General features: G+C 38.0%; 1 pseudogene; it reads left to right on the plus strand.

Annotated features, from left to right (window-relative positions):
* Positions 1-630: 630 nt before the first annotated feature.
* On the plus strand, positions 631-4,699 carry LOC121764408 (annotated as a pseudogene).
* The last annotated feature ends 5,984 nt before the right edge of the window (positions 4,700-10,683 follow it).

A 10,683-nucleotide genomic window follows, 5' to 3' on the forward strand; every position in this document is an offset into this window, starting at 1 on the left:
AAGTTTTATAGTCCAATTTAGAAGTAATTAGCATGAAATTCTAAAATTTATACTCCTAATTAAAGATGAGGCTCTTTCTTTCCCAAACTGTATCAAAGTCATAATCTTTACATATATAGAGAGAGAGAGGGAGAGCTGGGGTAGTAATCAAATTTGCTGATGCTAGAATTGAGAGCTTCAAATACTATGGATCTTTGGAATTCTAGCAATGTCAGCTTCCAATTCATCTACCATTTGCAGCTGCAGTTGCTTCTACTCACCGCCTGCATCTGTGTCTTCCTCTTCCCTCTCTTTGGGAAGTTCTCACTCAATCAAAATGGCCTCATTCAACCCTTGTATCCCCATTCAGTTTCCAAGCTCTGAGCGCTTGATTCTTGATATCAACTTTACTAATTTTAAAAAGGTTTCTGGTTATTCTTGCTGATTTCATGCTGTTTTGGGGGTCACATCAATAAGAGCTGGTGCCGGTCGAGCCCAATTTCAGCAACCATATTTGTTGTTTTCTGTAAAGTTGGGTGCTTTTTTTTCACTCAATTTTCAAGAAAAGCTTGCCTTTTTTTACGAAGACCCTTTTGTGGAATTTCTTGAAAGATCATTTTTTTCTATATTCTCACTCTGAAAAGTTTGAAAATGCTGCGTGTTTCCATGGCTACGCCTCTGCTCATGTTGGGGAACTATGGAAGGTAAACTTGCTCTTTATTTGAGTTGTGAATTTGATGTTGATGAGATTGTTTGTGCTCAAATTTGCATGCAGTTTTGTTGATGAATTTGATTTGGAGTGTATGATTTTGGTTGTGCTTGTTTGTGAAATAGTTTTAGTAAATGGATTGAAGAAGCATTTGTGATGCTGCTTGTTGTTGGCGTAGTTCAATATCCCTTTGCTCTTTACGATCATCAGGTGTAATTTTGATCTTGGTGGATGTTGTAGTGGTTATGGGAAAGAAACGATGAGATATGCCCGTGCATTGTCTACGACTACTGAAACGCTGCGGCCAAGAAGACGAGGTTGAGCATTTCACCTTACGCTTCTTCTGCTCTGGCAGAGTCCCGTAATTCGTCTGCAGCCAACTTCTACAATGAGGTTGGAATATGATCACTTGTGATCTCTTGTTAATTGTTCGTCTGAAGGCGTAGCCACTTTAGTTTGTGACATAGCACGTTCGAATACTAGTAATTGATGATAATAGGATGATATATTGATATGTCTTTGTGTGACATATCAGGTTCTTGAAGCTGCTAGGGATAAATTTACGCGGGAGATCTCTTTTCAGTCTAAAGACTGAGATATCTCACTTGCAAAGGTAACTTCTCTAGTCCTCCCCTGTTCTGGTATGCTCGTTTTGATAAATACCGTTGGTTGATGATGGAGCTGTTGAATGCAAACAATATATTTAAATTCTGTATTTCTTGCTTTATGAACCCGTCTTTCATTCCCATATTGCTGCTGCCTCTGTGAACTGAACACGTGCTAATGTGTATGTGGCGGGGTTTGTGGATGCATTAATGATATATTCTGGCTTTGAATTCGTATGTTGCTTTCGTGTACTTTGTAGGCGTTGCTTTATGTTGCGGCTGAGGATGAGGCATTTTTGGCGTTCAATAGTGAGATTGACATCTGTTCCGCCCACAATGAAAGGAGAGATACGTCACTGCTTTGTGACGTTAAAGGGAGGGAAAACGTGGAGGCTATAACAATGGCTGAAAAGAATATAAATGAGTGGTTGGCGGAGCTGGATGCCATTTCAAGAGAAGTAGAAGCGGAGCTAGTTTCACGGGACATAGGATGCCATTTGGCTGAAGTTCTGGAAGCAGTGAACAAAGTCCTTTTTGAGTCTAGAGGTTTTAGGAGGTCACCTGTCATCGTGGATCCAAAGTGTTCATATTTGCACTCTGCTTTAAGCTCTGGGTGTGCCAGTGGTATACTTTCACCAATTCTCTACTCAACTTCATTATTATTTCATCAATGCTTTAAGTCTTAGATTTTGTCTCGCGTTGCCATTTCCCCAAATTTTTACTGAGTTCGTGGCTATGGAATTTGAACAGCGATTTTGCTTAGTGTGATTTAATCTGACCATTGTGGGATCTCGAGTTGGGGAAGAATTTTTGATATGGCCTCCAACAGAGAATCCTGAGGTATTCTATTAAATACAAACATTTCAGTTTCTGTCGTATCGTTAATAGTCCCTTAATTCGACCTCTTGTAATATCTACAGGAGCTATTCAAGGTAACTTCCGGGCACAGCTTGTTTGAGGTCGTCAACGGGAAGTGTGTGGATGATCCACGATCTAAGGCCTCAGACATAAACAGCCACTCACTTTTGGGGCTAGAGATTGCAACAAACCGAGATATAATCGGGATTGCTTTGGCGAATTTGATTGAGTTCAATCTACTGGTACTTCATTACATAGAACTTCACTGCTCAATGAATCTCTCTAAATTTTTTGTGGTGAAGGTATATGCTTTCATATAGTGGGAATAAACATAGCTAATATTGCAGAGGCTTTATTGGAAACGTGCTTCAAGAACGAACCACGGGCTGATGTTGACTTCTCCGCTGAGATCAGGTCATAAATCCGAGGAGAAGTTCAACCAAGATGGTAGTCCAGTCATGCCTTTGTTGCGGCCTCAGGAACTAAGGTAGCTTTATATTACCTCTTATAACTCCGTAGCTGCCAAATTTTGAATGGAGTATATGGAAATTTGAATTTATAGCTTTGAGTGTTTGTACTTATTTGAATCAATGTGAAGGTCTCGTTTTGAATGTGGTTAGAAATGAAGAGCAACACCCTAATTTTTTATTAAATTTGGAAATTTTAAATTAGAGATTCGTTAATTTGGGCAGAAAAGGCCTATAGTAATGCTACTGAATTCCTCTACTCTAAAATAAACATTTCATAGCTGTCTGTTATATAATTCTCCTATTCAACTTTTGTATACTGAAAATCATCCTTCGATGGTGGATTAGTGGGCTTTCATTATAGCGCTTGTGTATTATTCTATTTGGTTTTTACTGGAGCTTAAGCCGGTAGTAACATCTTTCTGTTTCTTAATTACTATCTTGGTCACATTTGAATCTCTATCAGCTTATTTCTGCAACTACTTCGATTGAAACAGATTGAAACATACTGTTTGATTCTCTTTTCTTGAATTCTTAATTGCCTTTTCAATATTGGATGTGTGAAACCACAAAACTAGAACTACTAGAATCGCTGGTACTGGATGCGATTTTTCTATGTTTGTGTTGTGCGAATTTGTGTCTTTTCATCAGAGGCCGTATTGAGAAAATACCGAACTTGATGTTTCTTTACTTTCAGGCTCGCCATCATGGCTTCAGAGAGATTGCTAATCCTTCAGCCGCACAACTGGTGTTTGAGAAGAGACTATGGGATGCTACTGTTCTATAATAGGTAAGAGAACGCGGGTTTTCTCTGTCTAGTCGTGACTAGTAGTTGTCTGAGCTAGTTCTCTGCTAAAACGAGGTTGACACTTGACCTGTGCAGAGAATATGAGGCTGCGGTCCAAGAACTAAGCATCTGCATGGCTTTCACACCAGAAGAGGAGGCGGAGGTCTTGGAGCCTTTCGTGGAAAAACTGCACCTCATGCGGCTTGAAACGTCGTGGAAATCGTTGGGACAGAAAGGCAGGCTAACAATTCCATGACTTTGTTAGTTGTAAGAGCTTGTCTTTTAACTATTTATTTATAGCATCTCCTTATAAACTACAGTTTTAGCCTTGTCTCAGTCTTCTGTAAATATAACTTTGTAACGCCTCAGATCCTAGATCTAAGCTTCTTTTGTTATAATGTTGAGTATTAGTTTTCTTGATGGCGGGTCCAGCCCCTGTATTTTGTTTTAATCATGAAGCTCTGAACTTTTATTACCTGATATGTTGTAATTAGTGTGTGTATGTCGCTTTTGCTTGTCTGCTAAATCGATTTCACCGTGAGAAGCTTTGTCGACCGTGGTTTTGGTTTGCTTAATTTCTGTTTATGAGATGGTTGGGTTGTTTCTGTTGCTGCACATTTATCATCCTGATCCATTGGTTGCTCATTGTCAACATTATGTTTTCGTTACTCTGTATGTGAATAGTGTCCTGTGGTGATTCGGAGGTATGGCTGATCCTCCACGAGTTGCACGTTCTGTTGATAGTAGCCAGGGGACGACTCAAGGTTCGTTTCGTTTTGAACACTCTTCCGTCCATTTATCTGGTTATCCTTTGGAGTAGTTAAACTTTTTATACCCCACTTGGTTGCCTGTGTTGCTATTCGTACCAACTCCGAAAGTCAAGCTTTCAAAGATCGGATAAGGGGCGTCGCAGTTGGTCTAACCGTGAAGAAGCAGTACTCATGGCTGCCTTGAAGGATCGGATAATGGGTTCCGGGGAGGCTATCTCAGTAAGGCGGAAGAATGGCTGCGGAAGGAGTTTCCCGGACTGACATATGGGCAAACCCACATATTCAGTCGAAGTTAACACAGCTGAAAAGAAACTACAACTTGCTCGCAAAGATCCTTGATGATCGAAGTGGTCTTGGCTTCAACGTCAGTAAAATTAGTAATGATGGAATTCATTGAACATTTGAGTTGTAAACATAAACCTTTGTGATATATGCGTATATCATAGTCTCTCACTAAAAGATATCAAAACCAGAGACTCCATCACAATAAAAAAAACACCAAAACAGACGCAAACAATAATTTATTTTTTTGTCTCTCAGTTATAAACAAATATTGACCTGAAACCTACTTTCTCAACTCTTTAGTTTACGTAGAAAATTGATGTGGTGAAATTAGAACAATAATTTATAGTTTTGCATTACATGGAGAAGAAACAAACTTACGAAAACTACATCACGAAATTATATACTAATAATAACGAAATCGATGATCGTATTACCCGGTTCCCTATTCCGATAATTGCGACTTCCTCTAACTAGTGTGGAAACGCCGCCGTTTCGATTTTCCAGCAAGACTTGTGCTTGAAGATCGTAGCTGCAAATCATAGTGTCATTTGAAGCTGTGATGAGAGAAAGTGGAAAAGAGGTTTAGTTTCGAATTTTGGTAATACTTTGACATCCATTCGGTGAGTTCTTTCTATTTTTGTTATAGGACACTAATGGAATTCCATTTTAATGAAGGAGTGTAGATTTATTCCGACTTAGGGAGTGACGCATAACGCTTATGCGTCGTTATTAATGAAACGCACAATCCTTATGCGTCTTTGGTTAATGACGCACAACCATTATACGTCGTTAAAAGACGCATAACCCTTATGCGTCACTCCCTAATGACGCATAACCCTTATGCGTCACTCTTTAATGACGCATAACCCTTATGTGCCATCTTCAAATATTAAGGGTTGCACCAAACTATTCTCTACACTTATGGAATTTATTTTAATGGGGGCCTCCCAACTCATTTACAAAATGCATGCTTATATCAACCCTAAACAATTATGGGTCCCCACTAACACAAATTGCACGTTTAGTTATCATTTATAAAATCTAATTACACAACATATATGGTTGGATAGAGATGTGATCAAATGCAAACTCTATATATTGTATAAGGTGTTGTGATGACATTGTATTGACAAGGTATTGATATCAAAATCTTGAACTTTTATACTATGTTGACATTTTGTTAATGTTGTGTTGACATTGTATTGAAGAGTTTGGAGTTTGTACAATAAACAGAGTTTGCATTTTATCACTATCCGAGTGGGATATATCTCCCATTCTATTAGAAATATCAAACGAGCCAATTTATTGAATTTCGGATCAGTCCTATTTTGATTGCAAGTTAATTGAGTTGATATTTTTTCGCATTGAAGTTGTCAATCTAAAACGTTCAAGTTTTATACTATCTTTTATGGCTAATCAGACTAGAATCCAACGATGAAAATTAATCTATATATGCATATTTCATTCTTAATAATTCATTCAAGACGAGTAATTTTAAGTTTTTGGAATATAGTAGGAATGATAGATTTGTTAGGCACTAATGTGTCAAAATCGAAAAGACGCACAACCCTTATGCGTCTTTGGTTAATGACACACAACCATTATGCGTCATTAAAAGACGCATAACCATTATGCGTCACTCCCTAATGACTCATAACCCTTATGCGTCACTAAATAAAGACGCATGATGATTATGCGTCTCTCTATTAACGACGCATAATGGTTATGCGTCACTCCCTGAGTCGGAATACAACTAAAACTCTTCATTAAACTGGAATTTCATTAACATGCATTACCAAAAAAAGGATTTTTCCTCCAATCGGTCCATTAACCCTCATCGGCTTTCATTTACGCCAAATGAATGGACGTCATGTGCAACGTGCGTGATAGCAAAACCTCGAAAAAAAATAGTATACTAGTATTGAATTGAGGGGTTAGGAAAAAAGTCATAATTTTTATATGAAAAGATAAAAGGAAAAATGAAGAAATTTAAATTTTAAAATAAGAGATATTTTAATCCGTCATTTCTATTAGTATAGTACTCTCACCCTTTTATTATTAGTAGTTTGTTAGTACTATTATTCTTTTATTAACTTTCTAAATACTACTATCATTTTTTAAAAAAATCTCATAACTTATGATGGGATGATAAACACCTATTAATTACTAGTTTCTTTGAAAAATATCAAAAATACATAAATTTGAATGACATTAAATATCAGATCCCTTTTAATTAAGTTTCATATAATGGCATAAATTTACCTTGTGCACTCCAAGCCTCCCCCATTTGTAGTTGCCTTGTTAATGTGGCCTACCCTAAGCACCTTGGAGCGTTTCCAGTCTAGCCTTGTGTGCCTCACGCACGCTTTTGACTAGGGGTGGGTAGGTACGGTATACCTTACCGAAACCACCATACCGTATATCTTACCGTAAATACGGTATGCGAAAAAAGCATACCTTTACCTTACCAAAGTTTTCGGTATACCGAACTTCGGTATACCTTATTTTCGGTATGACGAATTTCCTTACCGATACCGTACCTCATTTTCGGTATACCTTACCGAAGTTCGGTATACCTGACTTTCAACATCAATTAAAATAGAAAATTAGAGTTTTTAGAATATTATTTATATTTTATAATTTTAAAAATAAATTAAATATAATTTATTCATAATTATATTTATATTTCACAATAGATTTTATAATTTAAAAATATATAAAATATATTTTATATATAATTTTGCTTATATTTTTGTGGTATATACCTTAGTTTATGGTATATACCTTAATTTACGGTATATACCGAATTTCGGTATGGAGCGGTATACCGCGGTATTTGAAAATCCATACCGTTACCTTACCGAAATTTTTTGGTAAGGTATCATACCGTACCGAAAGTCACGGTATACCAAAAATTCGGTATTTTCGATATTTTTTCGGTACGATAAGGCCGGTATTTCGGTATTTCGGTATTTTTCCCCAGCCCTACTTTTGACAACGTTGATGACGATTCTTTTGACCCAAAACATATGCTTACTTTGGTTCTTAAAAATTATTAGTTCATTTTCTTACCAGAAAAATTGTATTAGTGATGTGTTTTGTTAACAACAGTGAAGTAAAATCATGCTAATAGTGATGTGTTTTGTTAACAACAGTGAAGTAAAATCATGCTAATAGTAGGGCTGGCAAATCGTGCGGATTGAGTCGTTATCGGGTTGACCCAATAACGACCCAACCCAATGCCAAACCCGAACACGAATCCGACCCGCCACCTCCAAACCTGGACACGACCCAAACACGATAGCGACACGAACCGCTTTGGGTTGACCAGACACGATAGCTCCAAATTCTTTAAAATCAAACTCGAAACTGAATGAATTTTAAAAGGGGTGGGGGAAACTTCGGCGGCGCCTGGGGCTTCCACGGCGACAGCAGGTTGAGGTGGCTGGAGCTCAGCGGCGGCAGATCTGAAAAGAGATGAGGGCCGCGACGGTGAACCGCCGCGCGCACAGCAGCGGCGGCGGCGACGGTGGTGTGAGCAGGGCCAAGAGAGGAGAGGAGAGCGGGGGAAGAAAGAGAGAGGAGAGAGGGAGAAACGGAAGGGAAGAGAGAGGCACAACCGGAGGCAGAGGCGGACGGCAGCGACGGCAGGGTGGCGGCGGCAGCAGTTGGAAGTGACTAAATTAAATCTCTCAAAGTAACAGCAGTATTTATTATTTTCCTAAGTGAAAGTGACTAAATTAAATCTAATAAAAAATAAAATAATAAAATAATAAAATATTAATTTTTAACAGGTTACCTGCATCCGACCTGCATCTGACCCGAATTTTTCGTGTTTTTATTGGGTCAACCCAATAATGACCCGTATCCAATAAGACTTGATCAAAACCCAATTATTTCGTGCGGATTCGTGTCGTGTCAAAAATTGTCAGTCCTAGCTAATTGTGATGTGTTTTGTTAACAACAGTGAAGTAAAATCGTTCTAATAGTGATGTATTTTATTAACAACATTGAAGTAAAATCGTTCTAATAGTGATGTGTTTTGTTAATAACAGTGAAGTAAAATCATGCTAATAGTGATGTGTTTTATTAACAACAGTGAAGTAAAATCATTCTAATAGTGATATATTTTATTAACAACATTGAAGTAAATTATGTTACATCGGATTATTATGAAGAAAACTAATTATGTTTTGAAATTATTAATGCCCAAAGCAAAATACTAGAGTTTCCGAATCGTTTATGTTTCTTTGGCAGATGTATAGAATAGTTCGTGAGTAGACACAGTTGCCTCCGCCTTCACAGCCGCAGTCGCCTAGTCCTCTTGTAAATCAGTTACCCAATATAAACGTCAATAAAATTAGTTTGATGAATCCAATAACCACATTAATCAAACCTAGCAAATACTTGAAATCACCAACAAACAGACTAGATTACAGAATTCAATATGCAAAGGTAAGGAAATTAAAGATGGACGAATCATCCTATCCGGATCAAAGAAACTGTGACGTTGATGAACTTCATCTCTTCCTTGGACATGCAATCGGTGAGGCATCTCTCATACTTTTCGAATAACTCATCGATTATCGTCTCCCCAAAGTGCTCCACCAGCATCGGTTCCGCCACCGATCTCATGCATTTCGCCACATCCTCCCCGCCGCCGCTGCTGCCGCAGTCGGCCCATCTGATCTCCGAGGTATCGAGGCGGCTGATGGCAAAAGAACCCTCCGCCTCCTCCTCCACGCTCCTCCTCACCTCCGCCGGTGACGGCATGTATTGAGGGATGTTGAATGGATGGAGCTTCTCTTCATCGATGGCTCCCTCTGACACCAGTCTTAAACCTTAAACGCCGAACAACATCATTATAAGACAATCTGTAGTTCATTATAATGAACTAATAACAAACTTATAATGAACTTCAGATCTTTATATTATGCTAGATGATGTCATTGTTTTTAAATCTTTGAATTCCCTATAATGAACTACAAATAAAATTGTAATGAACTCCGCGTTGTTTTATAATAATGTGTTTGGTGTTTAGCGTTTCAAAATTAGTTTGGTATATAAAACAACCCTATATATATATATATAACCATTACTTTTCATATACAATTATTACTATACAATAATTGTGATGAAACTGTATCTATGCATACATATGTGTTAAAACAGATTATTGTAGAGAAGATTGTTGTATTGGATTGATTGAATATGATACCCAACACCCATGTATTTATAGGGGTGTTGGGGACTCTTGATATACAACAATGAATGTGCCTTGGAACAAGACTACTATTGGAACTAGACATTATTAATGTTCTATTCTTGGAACTCTAATGCTCATTAACCAACACTCCCCCTCAAGTTAAGTAACAGGATTTCCGATACTTAACTTGCTAAGAGCCTCTAAGAAATCTTTTGCTCCAATTGCCTTTGTTAGAATATCTGCAAGTTGATCTTTAGATCGAACAAATGGGAACTCAACAATTCCTGCCTCGATTTTCTCTTTGATGAAGTGTCTATCTACTTCAACGTGTTTTGTTCGATCATGTTGGACTGAATTTTCTGCAATGCTGATTGCGGTTTTGTTATCACAGAATAGTCGACATGTTTTTTGTGATAAAAGACTCAATTCATCCATTAATCTTCTAAGCCTCAGTATCTCTGCCAAACCATTTCTGATCCCTCTAAATTCTGCCTCTGCACTTGATAATGCTACGACCTTTTGTTTCTTGCTCTTCCAAGTGACTAGGTTTCCCCCAACAAATGTAAAGTACCCAGAAGTTGATTTTCTATCCACTGGGTTTCCAGCCCAGACGGTATCCGTATAACCATGAATCTCCAAATGTCCATTCTTCTTTAACATAATTCCATGATCAAAGGTTCCTTTGAAGTAACAGATAACTCTTAATGTTGTTTCAAGTTGGTCGTTTTGGGGTCGGTGCATAAACTGACTTATCACACTCACTGCGTATGCGATATCTGGTCTAGTGTGTGACAAGTAGATTAATTTCCCTACTAACCTTTGATACCTCCCTCGGTCTGCAAGTTGGGCTCCTTCTGTAATTTGGAGACCATGGTTAACGACAATTGGTGTGTCGGCTGGCTTGCATTCCATCATGCCAGACTCTGCTAGAAGATCCAAAGTGTATTTTTTCTGATTGATGAAGATCCCTTCTCTCGATCACAGAACTTCAATGCCCATAAAATATTTGAGTGTTCC

This window comes from Salvia splendens, chromosome 14 (genome assembly GCF_004379255.2).
Source record: "Salvia splendens isolate huo1 chromosome 14, SspV2, whole genome shotgun sequence".
NCBI classification, from domain to species: Eukaryota; Viridiplantae; Streptophyta; class Magnoliopsida; order Lamiales; family Lamiaceae; genus Salvia; species Salvia splendens.